The sequence below is a fragment of the Equus asinus genome, chromosome 9 (assembly GCF_041296235.1).
Source record: "Equus asinus isolate D_3611 breed Donkey chromosome 9, EquAss-T2T_v2, whole genome shotgun sequence".
In the NCBI taxonomy this organism is placed as follows: Eukaryota; Metazoa; Chordata; class Mammalia; order Perissodactyla; family Equidae; genus Equus; species Equus asinus.
The window spans coordinates 56,771,232-56,784,433 of NC_091798.1; the positions used below are offsets into that span (position 1 = coordinate 56,771,232).

The 13,202-nt window shown below is 39.9% G+C and overlaps 1 long non-coding RNA gene across 1 annotated transcript; it reads left to right on the forward strand.

The window, feature by feature from the left end:
* The first annotated feature begins 5,913 nt into the window (after positions 1-5,913).
* LOC139046296 (uncharacterized) lies at positions 5,914-12,652 on the forward strand. Its single transcript, XR_011506137.1, has 3 exons — positions 5,914-6,053; positions 7,949-8,133; positions 12,398-12,652. It is a non-coding gene; the product is annotated as an uncharacterized lncRNA (long non-coding RNA).
* Positions 12,653-13,202: the final 550 nt, after the last annotated feature.

The window sequence follows — 13,202 nt, forward strand, 5'->3', positions numbered from 1 at the left end:
CACACATTTTCATAGCCTGTTGTTGTACCTCTGTGATAGCTCTTTTCATATTCTGCATTCGGGCCAGCCTATTAATGAACATGTCTGATTTCCCCATGACACAGGATACGAACCCTTGGAGAGGAGAGGCCATGATTCCTTATTTCTGGATTCTCCACAGCTCCTTCCACTTAATATGAGCTCTCCTACTTACTCTCCCACCCACTAAAAGACAAAAGCTTAAATAAATAAATTGCCAAACTACTGGATCTTCTTTCTCCCCAAGCTAAATGATGCTTTGACCAGTTGTCTCTTTTATTTTTCCCCATACCAGCACAGAAGTGCCATCTCTGAATTTATCCCAGTCCGTCACCATAACCATGCATCTGAACCACAGTGAGAGCCTTGTTTGTCCTGTGTCCCATGTAATCAACCAACTCCCTTCATCTCCATCTAAAACTATTTTTTCCCACTGACTAAAATTTAACTATAGAGATTCAGTACTTCAAATATTTAACCTTCAAAGATTTTTATTAAAATACAAATAACCTTATGAGAAAACCTTCACTTAAACCCATCATTAGCCACTGTTTTAGCAAGGACTAGAGGAAAACAGGCCAAGAATTGGACCATTTTTTAGGAGATAAAGCAAGGACCCAATGGTATCTGGTAGGGAGTTAGATGTTGGGATGCTGATGAGAAAGTACCAAAAATAAATATTCAAATTCCTCATAAATTTGTAACAGAGTAGATATTCCTGAGATGGTACAACTGTGTGAAGCAATGTATTAAGAATATATGACATATATACATTGCAAATTAGTAATGTTAACAACTGAGTTGAGACTCATGGAATTCAAATAACTACAGAGTCATCAAAGTTTAATTATAAAAGAGCCCAGAGATTGGGGTAAAACCCACAACTATAAAGGACACCTTCCCATTAGGGACTTGGCTGATGAGCATAAATTGTCAGCAAGGGAAGCAAGTCTTATGAAGCAGGCTCAGATGATTACTGGTGCTTAGGAAAAACCTTGGTCCAAAAGATTAATCTGAACTGAGCCACATCTTTCTTTAAACCCATTTAGTAGGATTTTGAAAATCTCCACCATGAACCTAATACCTATGACGTCAATTCATGGAAGTAAATGAGATTAATGGATTCTGATCAAGGTCTCGGTGTCCCTTCCAAAAGGTGGTCAGTGTCTCCTCAGTAAGGAGGGGAATACGAAGTGCCCGCAAATCCCATGCTTAAAATCCAGCTTGGTCTATAAATCATGCTTCCCCTGCTGTTTATAGCTCTGTAAAGGATTAGAGAGAAACCAGCTTCTAGGTGTGACAAGTGAGGTCACTGAAGATTAGATGTTGTCATGAGCCCACAGTGTCTGCCCTGAGGAAAGCAATAAAATGGTCAACCTCCCACTCCTTTTGCTGGAATATTTACTGTTGACTTTACAAGAGTTCAGCTGTAGGCTCTGAGCCAAAACCTTCTATCAATCACTTTCAGTCCTTAAATGGGAAAAAAATGTTAGAGACTGAAAACAGTTGAAGATTCCTACCTGACAGAGGTGGGAGCTAGCATATGGGTAATTTTTAAGGCTACTTTTAAGTGTGTGTGAAACCCTTTGACTAGTCCGCTGTCTCTTGGGTGCCCCAAAATTTCCATCTCATTGAAATTAGGAAAGGAATTCAACTTTTGTCTTCCCCCAGAGAGAAGAGGCAGCCACAAGTTTTACAAACCTAAGGTTAGAGTTTGTACATGTAGCCAAGTTAGACTGTCTTACTGTTGGAGCCAGATAATACTTGATACCCGATAAAATCATTGTCAAAAAAAACATTTATAAGACCCCTATTGCATAAGATGGCATGCTAAGTTGAGGATCACAAATTACACATGTGCACCTACAGGCCTCTGGGTACCTACAGTTTAAGGCAAGTATGTGAGGTACATAGGAAAGGCAAAATAAAAAATGGCAGACCAAATTAGAATGAACAAAGTAACTGCTCTGCCATTGTGGATTCTTCCCATCCCCTGTCATCTACCCATCCATCCATACCCCAAAAGCGTGTCGCAATCCTGGTGACCAAGGTGAAGGCAAAACCTGGAAAGATAGTCCAGCAGCCGCTGAGATGCTCAGACTTGGGAAGGACTTTGAGGCTTGTGAAACCCAATCCTCATGGTACCCTTGAATTTCCTCTACAATGGCTCACCAAGTAGTTACTTGGCCCATGTTCCAATGCTTTCAGGGACCAGGAATCCACCGCTTTCTAAAAAATAAAAGAAAGAAAAAGAAAAAGCTCTACATATTTGAGCAAGTATAACAGAAAATTCTTTCTTATAAGGACAATCTACTCCCCTAGAGCCTGTTTCTAGTTGCATCTCTCAGGACCACAGAGAACAAATCTACATTCTTCTTCCCAAAGAGAGTCCTAATTTCTGAAGACTGTTATCTCAGCCCTCCAAGTCTTTTCTTTAGCTACACAGCCCTATTCCTCCAAACATCCAGATTTAATTTCCCTGTTACCATCCAACTTTCTCCTGAATGTGTCCTAGTTGCTTTACATTTGTTTTAATGCATATTCTGCAGAACTGAACACAGCATTCCAAATAAGGTCTGTCCAAGGAAAGGAGAGTGGGGTTCCTAATTCTCCATCACAGATATTTCTCCTAAGACTGGTTTTTTGGTAGCCACATGAAACTGTTAACTCCTGCTCAGCTGATACAGCCATTTTGAAGTAGCCAAGTCAAAATTCAAAACCATTATTTATTACCAAGTAATATAGCCAAATGATATCCAAGCCTCTTCTATCCCGCCCAAAGACCACCCATAACCCTTCTCCCAAAACATAAAAGCACAAGAAATGGATAAAGTTTTCTATTTTGCACATTCCTTTTAAAAAACTCAAAATTATTTGATTTGCCCAAGATTCCTCAAAATACCCCAAGTCAAAAATTGTCATCTCAAATGTTATGCAACTTTGTGACCTAATTACATAAACCTTTAAATCCTATGAAGGGATATCTAGTGAATTAAACCATTAAATGTTAAATGGTATCCTGCCTAATTCATAGTAGCATGTAGGAGAAAGAGTGCAGGTGTGTCATCAGAACCACCTGAGTTTGAATCTCAGCTGCATTAATAAAGATCTATTGGCCCAGGACAACTTATTCTGATCTTCACTTTCTTCCCCTCGAAACAGGGATAATACTCCCATCTTGCCATGTCCTTAAGTAGAGCACTTGACACAATGCCTGGGCTATGGTAGATGGGCAGTAAATGGTATGCTTCCCCTCATAGCACAGATTATTACAGTTGACATCTCATTTCCCTTAACAGATTACTAGCTCTGAGAGAAAGAGTCTGAGACTTGCTTGTCTTCATATCCCTCAAATCCTCGACAGCTAGCTTAAGTAGAAACACACATTCTTCTGGATATAAAGGTGAGCATCTGGCTTCACATTCAGCTGTATATCATATAGAAATAATCAAATTTCTCTTCTAGCCTCTCAGTTTCACAGGAATATTTCAAAATTCTCAGGGAGTATCTAAGATTACCTATTACTTTTTTATAAAAAAAAAAAAAAAAAGACTCTCCTCAAGTCTCAGGTAGTTGTGTTCAAATGATGCACTAGGTCTCATCTATTTGTGAAACAAGTTGGCATTGATATTTCTAACATTTTTAATGTGGATCCAATTTTAAGCTCTATTTCTCTCCTAAAGTAATGGTGTTCCAAGACATGGCTAAAACAGGAGAGGAAAGAAGAGGCTGATGGGGAAAGCCAACATCTGATAGACCCAATTCCTGACCCATGGCTCAGCAACCTAAAGGAGAGCTTTGTTGGACTCCAGGATCTACCCTGAGCAATAAAATGAGAGGATTCACTCCCACCCTCCCTCAGCCAGGCTGAGGTCATTGTTACCATACGGCTTTAGCAATTTGAGTGGGAGAAGATGAGAATTCTGAAAGAGACTTATTTACTGCAAAGCATTCCAAATACCTCATTATCTGCTTTTCATTTGGCAAACTTTTCTTTCATTAAAAGTGCCATGCTCTGCAGTTTATGACAAAGCAAAAATGTCTCTAGGAGCACTAAGCAGCAGAGTGGAAAGAATGTGGGCTCTGGAATGAGCTGGACCTCAGTTAGATTTCCAGGTGTGCTACTTACTTGCTCTTGCTGGTGGGCAGTTCCCCTTAGCCTCTTAGAACCCCAACCTCCTCCTCCAGAAAGAGAGGATAATTGTCCTGTCGTGGTTTATGAATAGTTGAGATCAGCCCGAGGACCCTGGGCACTTTGTATGTTTGTTTGTTTGTTTCTACTTTAAAGCTCAGATGGCCGTCTGCAAAATGAAGATCATAAAAGTACCAACATCATAGAGTCTCTGATGAAGATTTAAATGAGTGAACATATGTAAACTGATTAGACCAGTGTCTGCCTCAGAGTAAGAGCTATGTGCTTGTGGTCATCATCATCATCAAGGATTCAGTGGCACATGTAAAGGGTGCCTTGCACAGTGGCTTGCACCTGGTGCATAGGAGGTGCTCGATAAATGTACCGGAAGACATCTCTCCCCACAACTAGAAACTTTGCATTGGGGTCTGATGAAACTCCTTTGGTGGGAGAAGTTTTCCACAGTTATATACTCAGAGCTTTAGAGAAGGAGGGCATCAGGAAGATGAAGCCTATTTACAAAGAAACAGACCTGAGGAGATGGAGGGATTGAGTGGGGATGGAAGGTAGAGAAGGCAATTACCCTTATATACAGGGTAGCACAGTTAATAGAAAAGAAAAATTCCAGGTCTTCTGACACCCAGATTACTGCTTTTTTTTCTCACGTCATGCTGCCTTTTTAAGTGTTGCCTGGCAAGAAATACCTTCCTACAAACAGAGTTCACACTCTCAGGTGGCAACTGATCCTCTTTGAGGATTTAATAAACAGAAAGTAAAGAAAAGATGTGGATTCAGGACGGTTTAGGGAGATGCCAGGAAGGTACTGAGAGAGGATGGCTCCCTGATGGTATTCCTAGGAGTCCCATTTTGAAGGGGGGAATATTCGTTTCACTCTGGACAGTGAAACAGGGGCAGTGCCCCAAGAGACCTTCCCACAAATCCAAATCTAGCAAGCCCTGCGTCCTTTGGTTAATTGTAAACACTGCTTTAAATCCCACTGTAGATTTGTTTTGTTTTGTATGTACAACATCACTGAGCACCAGATTCCTTATTTCTTAGCCCCGGGAATGAGAGCCTTTCCAGCTGATGGGGTGTCACTCACCACAAGAGAGAGGTAGAATGTTCCTCTTCTGAATGGAAATACACAACTTTGCTTCAAGGGGTTCCGTTCATTTCCTTCCCTTCAGTCAGAGAGACAGATCTGACCTCAGGAGTTTTGCCTTTCAAAGCAGTTTTCACTTCAATAGCTAAGGATTAAAAAAAAAAAAATCAATTAACCAAAGAAACAGAAGCCAAGAATACAAGAAAGCCGGAACAGAAAATAGAATGGAAAAAGTCAGCCCCAGGTTGAAGACAAATATTGATATTTTGGGCCCCCTATGCTTGAGTCTAGGTTCTATTTTGTGACAGGCCCCTCTGGCAGTTAATAGGTATTAGTCTGCCAGAAAATAGTGATAGGTATTTTCATGAGGAACCAAGAGGAAGACAAGGTGATGGTCTTAATACAGTTTTTAATGTTTCCCAGCTTTGTCCATGGCCTACCTACCATCACGGACTCACATCTCACTGCTATAAAGACAGTGCTATACATCTAAAAATACAGAGAAAATGTCCCAACAACACGGCCCTGCTCTGATATTCACACATATCCCAAAAGAGAGAAGACAGCATTATCCTGCTTCTGATTGGTTCACATCAAGAACTCCAGAAAATAAATCAGACTCAGAGGCAAGAACAGTACCAGCGGAGGCTGCCAACTGAGAGTAAAATCTGTCCCCTCCGAGGGCAGCCAGCCAACAACATGAAGGCTGCAGCTGAGGAGGATGGAAGCGCATCAGGAAACCCACAGGTGCAGAGAGAACTAGACAGCGCACAGCAGACAACCCCAGGGACTCTGAAGCAGGTAGGTGGGGAGGACATGGAGGTTTCTAATAGCCAAAGGAATAAAAAAGCTAAAAATATAGGTTATTACCATGTACATGATCCCTTTTAAAACTCCAGGCTAATGTGGCCAGAGAAAATGGGCTGACATTGGTAATATCACCTCCTCTGTTCTTTCTCTACCATATAATCTGCACACAGTGCTATAATGAGGATCCCTAATGGGTTGTCCTCATCCAGACTAACTCTCTTCTGATGCAGGTGTCCCAAGTAAGAGAAATATGATTCTTGATTCTTAGAATTTAATTATGTGCTGCTCTTAATATATTAAAGTAATTTGAATTCTTATACTACTGGAGTATATTTGTGTTACTTATTAGTGGGATGAGCTGGTACTGAATCGTCCATTTTCTCATTCAGGCTCCCTTGCAACTTAATCACACACATTTGAGAAATAGCAGGTCAGTGTTAGGAGCACAGTCTGTGTCCATGAGAGAATTTCTCAGCAAAGAAGCAATATAACGTCAAGGATTACTAAATTAATTAAATAAGGAGACCATTAAACTGAGGTGGCTCTAATACCTTAGCAGTCTACGTGAATAGACTCACATAGCCTGTAAATGCCTTAAAGTTAAGAAATCCAAACTAAGGACAACCAATCACAGACAGCCAATGAGGCTCTTCCAAATAAGGCAAACACTTAAGGTCTAGCCAATCAAATCATTCCCTTGCTTTGCTTCCGCATCTTCTCTACAAAAGTCTCCACCCAAGCTCCTGTTGGTGCAGTGCTCTTAACCACTTCCGGTTTGACACTGCCTGATTCAAATCAATTTTTGCTCAAATAAACTCTTAAAATTTGTAATACGCCTCAGTTTATCTTTTTAACAGAACTAAGCAAGCCTGGTCCAGAGAATAATAAAAATATTCATTTTCATTAGCTAGAGCCTAGCCTTAACCTGTCTGGGCCTCAGTTTCTTCATGAGTTAAAAATAAATTTTCCAGATAATATCTCCCGTGCCCCTTCTCGGGGTTCTTATGAGGGCCAAAAGAGATCATTTGAAACATTTTTTAACCTATAAAGGATCATAAGAAATAAGGGGCTACCTAGGCCATCGAAATAATGGAACTTTGTTTTCAGATAAAATATCCACTTCTCTACCTGTGATACTACAATTTAATAATCTATATAATATACCATTCTAGCTCATAATCTCATGTGATCACACGAGGTAGTGAGGCAAAGAAAATAAAGACCAAACCCCTCCCATCAGTTTCTGGGCAGTTTTAGCTCATGCTGGAAATCTTTGAATGATGCTGCATTTTAACATCCAATATTAAGCTTTCTTTCTGAGAATAAAGAAAACACGCACCAATACTAAGTTGCTTTTGTCATTGGTATCTTAAATGCAGATAAGTGTCTTCTTAAGGCACTTTGCAAATCAATATGCCATGAAGCTAGTGAAATGTGGCCACACATCAAAAGTATGTGTGATGCTAAGGGGAAGCATCTTTCCCATGAAACTAGTGGCTTTTAGTGAACAGAATAAGAAAAAAATTAAACTGGAGTCTGTGGGTGGTGACAGCAGAAGAGAGTCATCTTTTTAAACCCCATTTCCTCCAAAGCTTCATGTTAATAGAAGCCCAACCTCTAAAAAGTAAAGTTTCCATATTGCCTAGGGGAAATGACGTCAAAGTAATTTGAATACTTTTCAAATAACTTTCCTTAATACCCTATGCAACTGTGAAATCCCACAGGACTGTTAATCTTAGAAAAGCCATTGTTTCCAGCTCTAAACGCTGCCTTTGGGTTTAGCTTTCTCTCTTCTTTTATGGATGAATAACATTTTCAATCAAGTTGTTTTTCTTGTTACTCTGGGAACCAGGGTCATTTTGCATAAACGTAATCCTCCATTTCAGGCTCTCTAGCCTCACCTTCTCTTTCTCATCTCTGCTGGAACATGAGAGTCACATTCCAGAACTGTGTGGGGTGCAGGGGAGAGGCTGTGGAGTGGGACAACTCAAGAGCACGGTCATCTCAGAGAAGATGCTTCATCCCTCTGAGTCAGGTTTCCAACTGTAAACTGCGGATCATAGTGACACCGGTAAGAATCAAATAAGGCTTCACTCACTGACCCCTCCTCTATGAATGGTCTCTGTCCACTTTCCTCTCCCTTACTGGGAACAGCCCACTCCCCACCTTGGGTCCTCACTGTGGCATGTACAGACTTCAATTTCAACATTTTAGTTTATACTTCTGCCTCTCCTCACCAGACTGAAAGCTTTTAGAGGGCAGGATTCTTGCCTTATTTATTTTAGGAATCCCCAAATCCTAACTGTTTATTACATACTGGGTTCTAAAGAAATGTCTGTTGAAAGATTAATTTATTAATTGACTAGTTGATTGATTGAACCAATGCTTCAGATGAAAGCACCTTATAAACCTCCAATCACTAGACAAATGTAAGTCATTATTTTGTGGAATTCCATGAGTTAGCGTTGAACTTAAGGTAATTAGGCAATTGCTCAAAGTCAAGAGGCAATGGACCTTGTAAATGTTCTTATTTCATAGCATCCTTAGTTTTTTCTTGTTTAATCCAGACAGCCACCAAGAATTTACATACTCTAAAATAATAATACATTAAAAAAACAGTCCATGCAACAGAAATATTGAAAAATATTCTCCTGGTTAAATTAGTGTGGCATCTTAGAGACACAGTGATGAAATAACATAATCTAAGTTCTTTCTCAGGTACAAACTGGCGTCCTGGCAAGACCATTAATCTAATACCAACACAAAACACTGAGGACACTGTCCTCAGATGCCCATTTTGTTTTTACCAACTGCTCTCAGTATGAGAGTCCTTACAGGAAGTAGCTGGGTGTTTTTTACACTATTCAATTCTTAAATATTGGACACCAGCTGTGTGATGGCTAAGTACAAGAGATGCAAACAAGATTTTAAGGTGTGGTGTGGGTTGCACAACAGGGTCTTGACAAGAATACAAATATCGTAACCAAGGCAGAATATAAATGCCATAAGACAAATACATAACTCCCCAGTGTAATGGATCTAGAGACAGATGGACAGAAATAACAGGCAGTTGGAGAAGATCAGAAAAGACTTCGTGGAAGAGATGGTATCTGTGACAAAAGTCAAGCTTTGGACAATATGTCGCTCCACATAGATGGGGAGGACAGCATGGTGGGGCTGGGGAAGAGTGGGGATTCTAGGGAGGCATGAGGCTGTACAGAAAGTCCAGAAGGGAAGACCAGCTCCCATGGCTATCTTTAGTCTTCATTTCCAGAAGTTTCCATTCCATCTGCTCCTGGAATACAAATCTGACTCTGGTAATAACCAATTCAAGATTAGTGCAAGTAATGTAAAATATCAATGATATTATTACTGTAAATATCTCTCCCTTTTCACAACAGCATTACTTTGAAGTAATGGATCAAATACTGCATTTATATAATAATCTCTAGATAAATTATTCAAAATTGAAACATATTTTGGATATACTGTAATTATATTTTCTTTAATTTTTATTAGAATTCAAAACAAATATTTCTCAGTCTTTTCTGGAAATGATCTAGGCTTAAATCGGAAAAACTTTTTAATTATTATAGCATAACATCTTGCCAACTTCTACATCATTGCACCCCTGCCAAATTCTGATGTCTAGCATTAGAATTAGCTTCTTTGGAAAATATTTAAGAGCTGAGAAATGGAGATGTGTAACTGTATAACATTTCTCAACTTCATCAAATTCTACAACAGCCTCTTCAATGTGACAGAAATAAAGAATTGGTTTAATGGAATGTCTCCCAGACTGGTGTTCTGCAGGATATTAATAGGTGTTTTCTACAAAAACGGAGATGTTAGCAGAACAAAGTTAATTGAAAGTTTTTGTTTTGTTTTCTCTATAAGATATCCCGGAGTCATTAATATGTTCTTATGAGTTATGAATCTCCAAAGAAGGGACATATGTCTCCATAGTTATTTTACAATGAAACATTTTTTAGCCACAGTCCCAGAATGTTGTTTCAGGAAATACCCATCTGAGAAACAGTTATCTAATGACGTTGTCTAGAGTAAAAAGAATTCCACGAGTCAGCTTTGGGAGGTCAACTGACCTCCATAGAAGATTTTCCCTTCATCTAATAAAGATCCTGCTTAGCAAAAAAACAGAATGTCAATCCAAAAATAAAACAAAACCAAAATTATACGAATTATCTGGCAAATGCCACTTAAGTAATTCTTTACAGATGCCAAAACAAAAACTTTATTAATGACAAAGAAATATTGAGATTTTCCTGTAGTCCAAAACAGATTTGAGATGCTAATAAATTGGTAGTCAGTTACCGTATATTAGATAAGAAGATATACGAGCTACTTTATATAGGTTTCCTCACTTGCTGAACACTCGCCATCAGAATGTGTACTTTAACAACATGCAGAAGTGTTTACTCAAAATTCACTATCCAAATCAGAAATCGCTTCAGTGAATCCGCATATGCACACCAAGAAAACATTAGGTGACACAAAAGCATCAGTGAAAAGTCCCGTCTCAGCTGTCCTCCAGACAAGTTTGGAGCTTGTGCACTCTTTGATGGACAGTGTTGTGCGCCATCGTTGTCACCTTCCTGACGTTACTAAGAGGAAAGTCTACTGAAAGAGTAGAAGGCAGAAGGCCTGTGAAGAAAGCAGGTAGGTCTAAGAGGGCTGGAAAAACCCATATAATAGAAGCACTGGGAGAAGTGACGGCACACAGGAAGAGAAGCAAACTTGTGAAAGACCGAAGGTGGCCATGCGCATGTCCCAACTTGCCGAGTCTATGGTTTTTTCTCTGTATGAAAAGCTTTTAAAGATACTTGAAATTGTGGTGGGTTTCAGAAAACTTCACTGTGTTTTATAGATATGCAAGAGTGATTTAATGATTTGGGGAGAAGTTGTTTTATGTTTTTGAATGGGCTAGAAATAGTAAAGTAAAAACTAGAGTCTATGACTACTCTCACAATACTGCCATTACTCAAAATAGTTTTGAACAGCTCTTTTAAAATTGCCTTTAGTTTGTAATATAGAATTTTTTTTTTTTGGTGAGGAAGTTTCACCCTGAACTAACATCCATTTCCTATCTCCTCTTTTTTGTTTTTTGTTATTTTTTTTTTGTTTTTTGCTTGAGGAAGATTACCCCTAGCTAACATCCATGCAGTCTTCCTCTACTTTGAATGTGGGATGCCTCCCCAGCATGGCTGATGAGTGGAGTAGGTCCACACCTGGGATCCAAACCCATGAACCCTGGCAGCCAAAGTGGAGCACGCGGAACTTTAATCACTGGGCCATGGGGCCAGCCCCTGTAACATGACTTTTAAATCTCCCCACTGGTGAGAAATTTTCATTAATTAAGGGTAGATTTCATTTGAAGACTAGACAAAGACATTCACAGCCAGATCTGGAAAGTAAGGTAAGTAGTCCTTCCAAGAAATGGTATTTTGAGCAACTGAAGTCTCCCTGTATGCAATGACACCAAATTTCTTGTGTGACTAATGAAGTGGTTCTGAAAAAAGTAGGATAGGAGGAATTCCAGTGTTTTAATGAACGACAGCATCATTAGAAAAGATATATTTTTCCAAAATTAATGTGAAGAATGAAACTTTTTGTTATGAACATTCAGGTGCAGTAGTTCAACATAGTTCTCATTACTTTTTTTTTCACATTTTGTTCAAAACTAACCTATCAACTTAAGGCAAATTTCTAAAGAAGTAGCTACCTACCTATTTTCATCCAGATGAGGTATTTCTCTTTTAAGTATTATTTGGAATGAGATATAAGACTCACTCTCTCTGCTCTGGCTCCCTCCCATTTACAAGGTAGAAAAAAATCTGAGAAGAGAAAAAGAAAAGACAAGAATGAGGACTGGGAAATGGGAGACAGTCAGCAGGTATTATCAAACTGTCTATCAGATTCTCATGAAGAAGATTGCTCCAGAATCTCCCAATACCAAAGCAACCAGATACACCTCTGATGGTTTTTAATCCTAATATTTACCTTACTGAACGTCAAGTAGCCTTAAAGTTTCAGTCCTTTTGGCCCTGAGCAACAGAGCGATGGACATTTAAGATGCCTGGCTCCCAGTCCCCATCCTGTCCCTGCAGGTGGGACTTTAGCCCCTGAGGCAGAGAACTCTGTTTTGTTCACGAATGAATCCCAAGAGCTTATAGTATACACTTGTAGATACACTTCTAGGCAACAGTTTCTTTATCTGTGAAGTGAGGATACTAGCTTAAACCAAGAGATTCCAATCCTAGGGATGTACTTACTAACAGAGCCTCATCTTTTTTCTTTCCTCCCCTTTCCATTGGCAGAAAACTCTCCCCAAACTATACCAAAGGGCCAAAGGTCAGCTGTCTCTTCCTCACACCTGAGGACCATCGGTATTATCAACAGGCACTTTGCTTTCATAAACTCAAGATTTTCCAGAAATGACAATAAAGTGGGGCAGAAGCTACTGGTTGTCTACAGAACACCCATTCTCTCCTTCTTTCTCAGTAGCAGAACTCGATTTTGCTGGGACTGTAATACGTTCAGCTAAAACAAACGAATCATATTTCCCCATCTCCCTTGTGGTTGCTATAGTTATGTGACACAGCTCTGGCCTAAGAATGAAAGCAGTAATTTCCTAAGAGAGACACAGAATCAGCTGATAGTGCTACATTCTGCTGGAAACACGGGTATGGGCTAAGACAATGGGGATGGGACAGCCATCCCGCAGCCTCAAGTAGAGCAGCCGGGAAGGACCAAGAAAAGAAGTGCTGCCAGTTAGGACCTCCAGGCAGTGGACGCTGAGTCAGAGTGAGGAGTGCAAGAGGATCATCAGGAGGGTTAAGATAAAAAGCAAGGTGCAGGGGAGGGGAAGAATTGGACCAGCAAAGCCTTCACATTTTCCAATTTGAAAATGTGATTTGACACATGAAAGGAAAGGGAGAAGAAGGTAGTATTGGGCAAGAGGAGCTTGTGTCTTATGAAGCAAATCCAAGAAAATTTCAGCAAACCCAGTGGGAACCTCCAGAGTGAAGACTGCCCATTAGATGAATCCTTCACTGGACAGAATTGGCCATGCCTGAGTGCTCTCCGCCAAGCCCAGTCTTTCTTGGGGGTCTGCCTGGGAAA